Below are 11835 nucleotides of genomic sequence, written 5' to 3' on the forward strand. Positions count from 1 at the left end.
ATATCGAGTCAGGTTCAAGGGCATTTCAATCAAAGTCTGCCATCATGTTTATATCATAGAATCACTCTTGTTTTCTTGAGCGACTACGAGAACTAGTTTTGACTAATCGAATATACATACCTTGACCCTAACCAGGCAGGTCAATCAAACGCAGAATTTGAAGTCTACAACCTCGAAAACATAAAGTACAATTTAACGTTTTTTTTACCATTTGATCTCAAAATGCCCTTGACCCTGACTAGATATGGTTAAACTGGCCCAGGATTCGGATCCATAGACCTCAACAACATGGCGGTACACTTTAATCTCCTACCCACGTATTTGTTTCGCCATTTGACCTTGAAATGCCCCTGAACCTGACGTGATACGGTTTGGCCAACACCAGATTTAGATTCAGCGGAAATTTACATAGGAATACCATGGTTTTGTCGATGCACGTACGAATTGATTTTTTCTTTTGTGGACCTGTGTTATTGTCAAGCATAAGAAGATGAATCGTGTGAACGTCTGCGCTACGCAAAGGCCATAGAGCATGGTTGAGCAGGGTGAAAATGCTTTTCATAAATGTATAAATGATATTCTATGGATGTGTAGATACTACGAAAACATAAAGATCCTGAAAATTTTAGACCTGAGTCTGTATTGGTCTTTTCAAAAAGTCAACAAAATAGAAATTGGAAAACAATTTTTTTCTTTAGAGTAAGTTAACCGACCTATTTGACAATCCAATACGTTATGCAGGCAATAGAGAGCTCTTACGGGCATCACGGACCAATTCCTAATTCAGTAAATTGATGATCAAAAAAATGATTTTCTCCCACTTTTCCAATTTTTATTAAGATAATTTTTTAGCAGAATTATGATTCTATCATTTTGACATTTCTCATAGGACCTTTAATGACTCGGTATTTTTTCGAAATTTTCTTAATAGTACACTGTAGTTAAAAAAAATAATGTCTTTTTTTATGTTACCGAAAAATCAAATTTTTCAACAAATTCTATTCAAATAATTGCAAATTATACTATCATTATCATATAAATGATACGCTGAAATAAATCTCTCGCATTAAAGATGAAAAGAAAATAATTTTCTTTCTTCCGATGAAATATAAAGCCCGTTAAGATTTAGTAAAAAGATGTTTTTACTTCCAGTAATTTTCTTCAATGTATTTCGAATCGAATTGCGTTTTGAATTGAGTAGTTCATGAAATTGTCGTAAGCAAGAGCACCACAGTCGCATTCAATTTACATGTGGCCATAAGGCTGGGATTTAATGAGCAGCAAAAAGTAGCAGCGGTAGCAGCATTTCTCACCATACAAGCATTCTGATTGATTGACTAAGGTTGGATTAGGTTATTCAACTGACCAAAGGACCTGGATGTTGGAAAATGCTACTGCTGCTGCTACGGCTTGCTGCTTATGAAATTGCAGCCTGAAGATTATTCATACTATTTCTAGCATACAGAGCTTCCGAAAACAGTTAAAATTGCCTAAGCTGTAATTTTGAGGTGATCGTTCGGAAAAGTAATAAACACAATAATATTTCATAAAAGAATTGTTTTCATTCATAAATACTAGTTAATTTTTCATCCGAATATGTTTTGTGACGCTAAATTCTGTTACCCTCTGACGAGGACTTACCGTTAACACTTTGGCGCGATTCTCCAATTATTCGATACGATATTTAAGATACGAAAAGATACTCGTTGGGCGCCAGACGCTTCAGCGTCAAATTTTTAGAGGAAAGGAAAAGATACGATACGATAATAATAATTAGAGAACCCGCTGTATGGCTGGCTAGGCTCAGGTACTCACACGAACTGGTAGAGTGGCGGTATCCAAAGGCAGTTACAACAGTTACGGAAATAAGGAAAATAAAGAGATCAAGAAATAAGCTCGAGCCAAGTAAATTAACAAGCCAATCAGTCGTATATTATTGATCAGTTCATAAGCGGTAGATTAGTCAGTTTGTTACAGAAAGTTAACAAAAGATATTTAGTCAACGAGAGTGATTTACAAGGTTTTCGGTTAAAGAAGCTAAGCGATAATTCGCACAAAACAATAGTTGGCAAAAGAAATTAATCGTAGGTCGAGAGAAGCGATATAATGCAAAAAGTCTACTCAAACTAGACGTCACTGGGCGACGTGATCTTACCCAAATTTCAGAAGCGGCACTACGAGAATTGTTACATTAAAGCAAGAGTGAAACTTTAGCGAAAATCGGTAGTTGACGGAATTGACGGTAGCTTAGAACTATAGTGACAAGAAAATACTATTTAAATTACGACAAATGGTAATTAGCGAGAAAGATTGACAATGATATACGATTCACAAATATCGGAAGCTTATTCGGAAGAATTATTCACAGCAAGCGGTTTGATAATTACAACAGTCAAAATTACGATATTAAATTAACAAGGAAATTCGAAATTACGATAGCGAGAGAAAATACAAAAGTTATACGAGATTGAGAGGTTTAGAGAAGGGATTGCAGAGTAAAAATAATACACTAAATACACCTGGTTACAACAAGCAACTTAAGATAACACAGAAGTACGATATTCGGGAAACAAGAAAATATTACAAGGTAATAAGAAATGTAAATCAAGATAAGCGATAGAAAACAAAGGTGCAGTAGTATTTAGCGGCGTAATCTACGCTCAGCTATACTCCAAGTAGCTCAATATACGATATGAAATTTCATGCACAAAGCAAATAATATAAAACAAGCGATACGATACAAAGCGATAGGCAATACTAGTAAGAAAAGTAAAGATAGCGATAGCGATAGACAGTAGAAATTACACAAGCGTTTCTAGCATAAAATTACGAGAAGCAAAGAAAATTAGAGATACAAAAGATAAGCATCAAGCAAAGAAAATTCAGAAATACAAAAGATATTCGGTAGTTACGAGGTCGCTCACGATAGTTTTCGGAAATTAATTACGAAACGAAATCATGCAGTCGCACGGCGGCTTAAAGCACCTCAATGTCCGTGGACCATGATTCACAAAGATACTGGCATCATTCGATGCAACCAAAACGATAATTAAGATACGATAAGAGAAACAGAAATTAGAGCAACTTCGTAACAGTACGATATAAAGGCAAAAGCCTTACCTTAGTCGGTGACGAGATTAGGCACTGATTTTAAATTAAATTAAACTTAAAGAGAGCGAAGAAGGAAGGAAGTGAAGTTAACGGAAGGAATTGAAGCTAAAGGAAGGAGTGAAGCTAAAAGATCAAAACGGTAGTGGGTGCGAAAAAGGTAACGATAGCGATAGCGGTAGAGGAATAAGCGATAGTGGTAGAATATAAGAGGAAGGTTGAGGATTTCTAACTAAACGAGAGCGAGGTGGTAGCGAAGCTGTCTCCTGGCGGGTTGAGCGTAGAATAGGCAGAGTTCGGAGTCCGGATCAGCGATCTCGCCGGTGTCGTCAGGTGATTCTTCTTCCCCTTCGGTGGTCATTCAATCCCCACCATAATTGGGTCATCCCTCTGGCGAATATCGGCTACGCGTTATCGACGATTACCGCTAGATGAGCGTAGTTGACATCACACGTACTTTTCTTCGGCTGCTGCGTCGTACTGTCCAGGTTGCCTGTCATTGGGGGTTCCCTCCACGGGGCAGGTACGTAGGCTACCTCCGGAAGGTTACCGGATGGAGTGCAACTCCACATTGTTTGCCTCCACCGGCTTCATCGTCTAGGCAGCGGCCAACTGCCCACGATATATCACGAAGACCATGCAGTCACACGGCGGCTTACAGCACCTCATCGTCCGTGGACCATGACTCACAATGATTGTAGCCCTTACTGACAGGGAGGCTGCGTCGATCCTCAGGACGAGGGCTTTATCAACTTTGGACGTAGTGTTTTAGGCTCGGTCCGGCTCCTGGCCGGTAAGTCGGTGAACGACAGGCTGCGGTCTGCCCTTGATGTCGAACTTACGGCATCCGAAAAAGTAGGCATTCAAAGTTGTACGGGAGATTCATGATTACGAAACGGTAGTTGAATTCGTCGGTAGCTGGAACTGTAGTTTTCGGTAGTTGTCGATCCCTCGGTGAATCAAAGAAACGTGTTGATCCCTCGATGATCGTGGTCGCGGTACCTGTTTAGCTTGCGCCGAAGCGCGAGATTACAAAATTTGTACAGAAAATATTAGTAACTAGTATTTTTCGCCTATATCGTATCGAGCTTGCTTGGAGTACCCCGCCAGGGACGCGTTTTCGGTAGTTTCCTTTAGATTTTTAGCCTTGTAACGAGCCATTCTGAAATGCCACGTTACAGTTTTTACTAAAATCTAATAATATTAAATGTCCAATTTGTGACCAATTGATCAAGAAGCGTGCAGAAATTCCTAAAGTTATTTCGACAGAAGGAGATTGTAGCACAAAATTCGAAGTCGCAACGGCTCAACACGAAATTGATATTATGGACAAATCAGTGCCTATTTTCCTCACTGCACTCAACGATATATATCTACGTATAATCGTATTGTTTGGCGGCAGGAAAAAATTTTTCTGGTTGCCTTCTTACGTTGGCCACGTGACCGGCTGTGCTCGTCGGTTTGTCGGCACCGGGTGACGGTATTCGATAGAGGCTCCTGGCAATCGAAGTTTGCAAATTACGGAAGGAGCGGGGAAGGAAAGGGTCAAATACACAGTATGTAGAATTAACCTGTATCTCGTTTCATTTAATCCTTCTGGGTGTCATTTTTCGTCACTCACACGCTCACACCGAGCTTCTTTTCACTCTTTTGCGTACAACGTTGAACGTGCCCACTCCACTTTGTCGAGAAGACAAATCAAGATTCTTGCCCAGCCGCGCCACGAATGCAACCCGACGTGTCGGCTGCTCGGCTACACGAGAGTAGGAACGCTTGGACAGTTCTGGATACAAATCCTTACTTTATCAACCCAGCGCGGACGTGAACCTTTTTCGCGGGGCAGGAGGTGTGGGGGATTATCCCCATCGGGACCGACGTGGTCGACCATTACCCGCTCTGCACTCTGCGTTACTATCATATCGATTGTCAGGAAAAATCATCCGATCTGCGCTCTACCTTATCATCGTTCATGATGAAATTATTCACATTGGCGTCATTTTTTTACCTGCGTCGGTAATGAATCGAGTGTTTTACCCTTGCATGAGTTACCATCATCAGCTGCTTCGTAACCGCATCGGTAATATATGAAGTTACCATCATCTGTGAAAAATCTAGCGCTTGACCTGTCACCGATATGCATCGAGCAAAATCCAGACGTAGGTGTAAATTCACGCTGTTTGACAACACTCAGAAGGTTCTGCCACCGCGAGATAGCTTTGCGAAAATTCTTTTTCCGGAGAAAGTAAGATGTTAAGGGTGTTAGCGAAACCGAATTCGCTGAATGTAAAAGGACAGTTCTTGGAATCACTAGACAAGTTGCGGCAGAACGTTAAGAGGCCTGCGTCGAGCGGCAAAACGTCAAAGGTTATGAATTCAAACCAGCATGGGAGTTGAATTAGTAAAAACAAAACGGACCGTTTGCCAAGTAGCAGCGTGACATTGAGCGGCCCGCGTCGATCGGCGAAATATTGAAGGTTCTCGATTCACACCTGCATCGATGACGAATAAATTAGCAAATCGTATGACATGACGTCAAGCAGCCCATGATGATCAGCGAAACGTTGAAATAGTTGAAGCTTTGGCACAATTTGTGAAAAACAATTCTCGAAATCCTCCGACATAATGACTAGCGATCGGAAAACGTGGAAGTCTGAAGGTTCTGACTTAAATATAAGGTAATAGGTTGTGAAAATAATTGTGATAATGAAGGAAATGATTTTATTCAAAGAACTTAAGATTACGATTTACATGAATCCATAATATTAGTATAAGGATTACATATAGGTTTCTTATTCAACGGTATTATAACCAAGCTCCAGGCCGAACAGTTTGAGAAGATATTGATAGGGTTTTATGTTTCAATAAGAATTTTAGTGAAAGAAACACTTTTATGCAGCAGAATTCGGACGTGAGCATCCGTGATGATGATCACAATTGAGTAGAGTGTGAAACATCTTGTTTTACTTTTGCAACGAATGACATCCCAACTCCATCAAATCGACGACTTTGAAATATTTTTCGCGTAAGATGTTCTCCGAACATTTCTTGTGAAGCATGACGTAGTGTTTTATATCTGAGGATGAAAGAAAGCTTGTCGGATGGTAGATCACCGCTGCTCCAAGATAATCCATGGAAATTACATTGTAATCGAGAATTTTCTCTTTCGAAAAGGACAGACAAATTGTCCCAACCGTATAGTGTTTCGAACAGGAAAACTGGTGGATGAGCTTCAGAGTTCATAGATAAAACCACCAACTCTTTCGCTGTGAAACTAAGTACCATTCTGTTGAATCCTTGCGTGTCTAATATCAATTAAATCGTGTGAAATACTAAATCGAATGCTGCAATCTGCACAGTTTTATACCAAATCTCTTACCCCACCACTCAGTCAGTTATATTTGATTATACGATCATGTGAAATCAAGCCGTATGCGGAGGTACTAGCTGAAAAGTAATTTGTAGCTTCGAGTTCGATACAAATAACGACAGGTCCAGATTTGAGGGTTTCGTTTTGTTTTGGACAGTCAATGAAAATTAACGGTTCGTACTGCAGAAATTAACTCTTCGTCAACAAAATTCGGGTTCTTTACCGTAATACGTAGTTTTGAAGTTGGCGTACATCTCGTACAGCAACGTGAAGTGATTGAGACTCATTTCCAAGTTCGAGTTTCTGTAATAATAATACTCTGAATTCAAAAGAGGTTCACATCTGTAATGTTACAGCGATCCAGATGATTGGTATGAAATGAAATTCAATAGCGACATTTTTCGTTGATTAGACGGCTTTAAATGTGGGACTAACCATTCTTCTTGATCAATAACAATTCTGAAATCTTCGTCTTGGTTTTGAACGATAGAATTCAAATCACTTTTAGATCTCGTGAGAATAAGCTTATGCTTTGCGTTACGATCATCTTGCAAAAAGCTTCAGCGAAGCCCAATATCATGCTAAGGGAAGTAACTACATCGAAGGTACCATTAGCACCGGTTAATTTTTTCGTTTCTCCAACATCGAGCGATCCGGCATTTTCCATAAAACAACTCTGACCAGGACTTAGCGACGCGAAACCCTTCAGCAGGCTGGTTTGTGACGAGGTGTTCGCTTCGCACGCTGTATGGATGAGGAGGAGGGAGACGAGAGACGGGGTAGAGGTACTGCACGCGTCAAAATGGTAGAGAACAAATATGAAATGTATTTTTCTTGCCCCCGGAACGGCCTTAAAAGCTAGAATACAAAAGGGTGGTCCCACGTGGCGGCCGGTCACGCCCCGGCCGACTAGCGTGAGCTTAAAACTAAGTATCTTGAAACTAGTGAGTGGTTACAGGCGAGTGTGTGTGTGTGTGTGTGTGTGTGTGTGTGTGTGTGTGTGTGTGTGTGTGTGTGCGTGCGTGCGTGCGTGCGTGCGTGCGCGCGTGGGTGTGTGGGGGGGGGGGGGGGGGGGTGGATGTTAGCGAGTGGTTGGCAGGACAGGTGGAGGATGAGTGCAGGGGGGTTTGGTGAGAGTGCTAAGATGAGATAGGGTGAGTGGAGGAGGAGGTGGTTGACGTCGGGGTTGCCCGAGGTTGAAAACTAGGATTGGCTGACCTTCTGTCCTGAGGTAGATGGCTGTGGCGTTGCTTCTTCTCTCACGGGTTGCTGGCACAAGAGTGGTCACTTTGGCCGGCCCGGTGCGTCTTCAGGTGCGCCCGGGCCGGTTCGGCCTTGTTCATCCTCGCTCCGCGGATTTGGGGCTTACTGCGATGTGCACGCGGGGGTGCAACGTCACAGGTTAAACCAACGATTTTGTTCTTATCAATTTTCACTGCCTTTAGTTCGTAGCGTACCTCTCAGAACAAATGGCAGGTGGCATTATTAACCGTGGTTGTGACTGCTGTTGCAGTACCGTCAGATTTGATCAGTCTCCCAGAGAAATGGAACGAACTCTTGCTCGGTAAAGTACACGAATTCTGATCTTGAATGGTCATGTGAATCTGATCACTGTTGTTGAAACTCAATGATGCATATGGCTTGTGCGCATGTATTTCTAGGTGTGCGATTGACACGTCAAAGACAATAAGTGCTTGAATGTTTGAGATTTTCTCTGCCATAGTACGTAGCAGGCAGAGAAACAGAATCGACATTTGACTTGTCGGAAATTCCTTTGCCAGAAGGTGTTAGTTTTAAACTCACAGCTATCAGAAACTCTACGTTCCGACGTGTTAACGGTTCGGGAATGGATCGATGACTAACGAACTCGCGTTATGTAAATGTACTTTCATAACTCTTCTTGGGTAATCTGTCATTTACAATACCCATCTTTTATTGCTATTTGTTCTGCAGTCTCACAGTTATAACTTCACCGTAAAAAACAAACCAGATTTTCTTCATGATCGACTAACCTAAGTTGTATGTGATCTACGGTCTTCACGGCGATCGAAAGATGAATGACGTTCGACGGCACTTCTACAATCTTATATTCAGGTGAAACGATCGATTAAATTCGTGTACAGTGTGAACTTTGTGCTCATTGATATATGCACCTAACATAATGCCATATTCGATTCGCAACGCGTTGACCTTGCAGATAGTTGCAGGCATATCTGATTGGTGAGTTTTTCTAGCTGTCAATACACACAGTGCGAATCCGAGAAGTTCACCTATGAAGTCGACTAGTTCAAAATTTACGATAGAAGTGAATATACCAGGACAATCTATTGATACTATGCAAGAAGTGCGCATGCGTCAAATAATTCAATCTCATTGGTCAGCGAAATTGCCCCGCGGCGTAATTTTCGTCAGCTAACCAAGGGGACTAACATACACGAAATGTGACAAGGCTGTGAATATCTCGTGGGTAAAATAGCGTAGTGAGGTTATGTTGATATTTATTCCTACTTAGCGTGAATTTTCTAAGAAAAGTGTCATTCAGCAATACCGTAGTTGATATTAAAAGATTCTTAATCGATACGATAAAGGTGTCAATCGGGAAACAAATATCAAAAGCTACAGAAATTGGATCAGTTATTTATTGAAAGAATAAATCTGAAATTAAATGTGAAACGTCATCAACGAGTGGGAGTCTAGACAAACTGAGGCAGGTAAGAAAAAATATTGTTTATTTCAAACAGATTCTTTATTTACATAAAATTAAAATTGAATGGATTGTTGAAACCCAGTAGAGGGTAGCTCTGGAGTAGATTAGTTACAGTGCGGTGCTCCGGAAGCCAGAAATCAGTGCCGATAAACATGAAATATTGAAATAAAATCAGTGACAAGGAATAAAAGGAATAGTGTATTTCAAAACACAAAGCTTAGGAGTACAAAAAGTAGCAATTCGTTTTTCTGTCGCACTTTATTGAAAATTAGTGGTATCTAAAACAATTGGAAGCTCTTGTTTGATTATAATATCTTTTGATATTTTCAGGTGGGCAGCAACCATCATCGAAGCGGGACTAAAGTTATCAGGCGTCAAAGCGTGTGAGTAAATTTCTGATTCTATAATATTTGCATATTACAATATTTTCACATGTATTCAATGATGAAATTCGTTTGTTCTGACAGACTTAAAGTTTCAAGTTTGGGTAAAAGGATGGAAATCATACCTCACCTGATAGTCAAAACGTTTTGGTGGCTAGGACCCTAGTTTCTCGATTAGTGCCACCGTTCCAACCATCAAACCTTGTTGTTCCGTTGTTCCATGAGGCAACAGGTATCCGAGGGGATTTCTTCTGGTCATCGCCACCTTCTGAACATCAGTCGTGGCAAAATTGAAGAGCACGACACGCTACAGATCATGGTGTCTGAATATTCGATCATTTTAGATCTATCAAGCCGATAGTAATAATGTTGTTATTCGACAATTACTGCCAACTAATTTTATAGAGCAATCATTCTATGCGCCATTGTGATCCAAGCAGTATTGTTGACCCGCATTATTTTTCAAATTTTATTTTCTGGAGTTTTGATATTTTATTTCTTACTCGCTTGGTATTCAATTCAGATGAATAGTGTTTCAAGTGGTGAATCATATTCCAGAGATGAATTCTGATAGGTAAGCTGAACCATTCTCAATCTAAAAATGTTGGATAACTTTAGTTGAAAATTTCTTCAAAGTCAATATTAATTGACAGTATCATCTGACTAGCTAGTTGCAGCTATCATCCGTGCTTGAGTCTCGTTCAACCCCAGCAAGGTCTAAGGAATGCTCTCACTTACAAGTACACGTTACAAATGATCACTTTGTCTGCAGTAGGATTTACTTGCTGGCTACCTTTTTTATGATGAATCTTGATCAGGGAGTTATCCGTTAACTTATTGATATCTTGAAACCAGACTGAATTATATACTTTCACAATGGTCAGTAGTATAGGGGCACTTTGGGGCGTCACAACAAACCCCCCTCCAGCCCCTCTCTGACGCCAGCCCCTCACCTAGGAGTGACTTGGGGGCGCGTTCCCCTTCCCCCGCCGCCCCTTGCCTAGGAGTGACTTTAGGACGCATACCCCTTCCCCCGCCGCCCCTCGCCTAGAAGTGGATTTCGGGACGCGTACCCCTTTGCCCGTCGCCCCTTGCCGAGGAGCGGATTTTGGGACGCGTACCCCTTTGCCCGCCGCCCCTCACCGAGGTGTGACTTTAGGACACGTACCCCTTACCCCGCCACCCCTTGCCAAGGAGCGGATTTTGGGACATCATTCCTGTTCCCTGCCACCCTTTTGCCTAGGAGCGATTTTCGTCCAGAAGCTTCTATGGCCCGTCAACCCCTTTTCCCGCTACCCCCTTGACCAGAAGCTATTTTCGGGCGCTGTTCCCCTACCCCGCGACCCCTGGCCAGCAAAACTGATTCCGGGCTCTATGCGAAGGCTGCTGAGTGTGTACCCTTTACCCCGGATCCCCTGTTCACGAGACGGACTCCTTCCTCTCACCCTCGTGCCCCTGGCCGCGGGACAGACTTTGGGCCACGAACTTCTCTACCCGCTACTTCTGACCACGAAGCGAACTCTGTGCCATGGACGTCTACGACTGCAGTCACTTCCTCCTCCTCCTCCTCCCCCTTTACCCCAATGATGACCCAGACTCTCTGCCTACGTCACGAACGGGACTCGTTCTTCCTTCATGCCTGTTCTCTGCGGCAGTTGTTCGTGTCACTGACCTTCCTCTGCCAGTATTTATTCTAAGGCTTACTTATACTTGGAAAATGTAGACATGCTTTTCTAATGTTGAACTATAGTCGTACTTATATATATATATATATATATATAGATAGAAGGAATGTGAATTTCGTCGCAAAGGCACAATTTGACTGTGTCTGTGAGATGTTATAGACAGTACAGTGTGTAAGACTCAGAGTGTAACTCGGTATCACTACTCAAGCCTGTTGGACGGACGCGGCCCTCCAAGAAAGATATGAAGAAGTCATATCGAAAATGCGAAGTTGGTTTGCTAGCAAATTTTATCTACAGGCTCGTCCAACAGGCTTAAGTAATGATACTGAGTTACACTCCCAATCTTACACACTGTACTGTCTATAACATCTCACAGTCACAGTCAAATTGTGCCTTTGCGACGAAATTCACATTTCTTCTACAAACAATACGGCACACGAAAACAAACAGTTCGAATATAGGTTGATGAGAGAAATTAATGACACTGGTGTCAGGGCGGCTAGGTGGTCTAGTAGAGTAAGTCTCCGGCTAAGCATCGCTAGATACCAGGTTCGATTCCTGGCTCCGTCGTTGATTTTTCAAGTC

The 11835-nt window shown here is 41.9% G+C and overlaps 1 long non-coding RNA gene across 1 annotated transcript; it reads right to left on the reverse strand.

The window, feature by feature from the left end:
* Positions 1-110: 110 nt before the first annotated feature.
* Positions 111-11835, reverse strand: LOC124414670. The gene is made up of 3 exons (XR_006930053.1): positions 11682-11835; positions 11060-11062; positions 111-120 (listed from the first exon to the last, which is right to left on the reverse strand). It is a non-coding gene; the product is annotated as an uncharacterized LOC124414670 (long non-coding RNA).

This window comes from Diprion similis, chromosome 14 (assembly GCF_021155765.1).
Source record: "Diprion similis isolate iyDipSimi1 chromosome 14, iyDipSimi1.1, whole genome shotgun sequence".
Taxonomy (NCBI): Eukaryota; Metazoa; Arthropoda; class Insecta; order Hymenoptera; family Diprionidae; genus Diprion; species Diprion similis.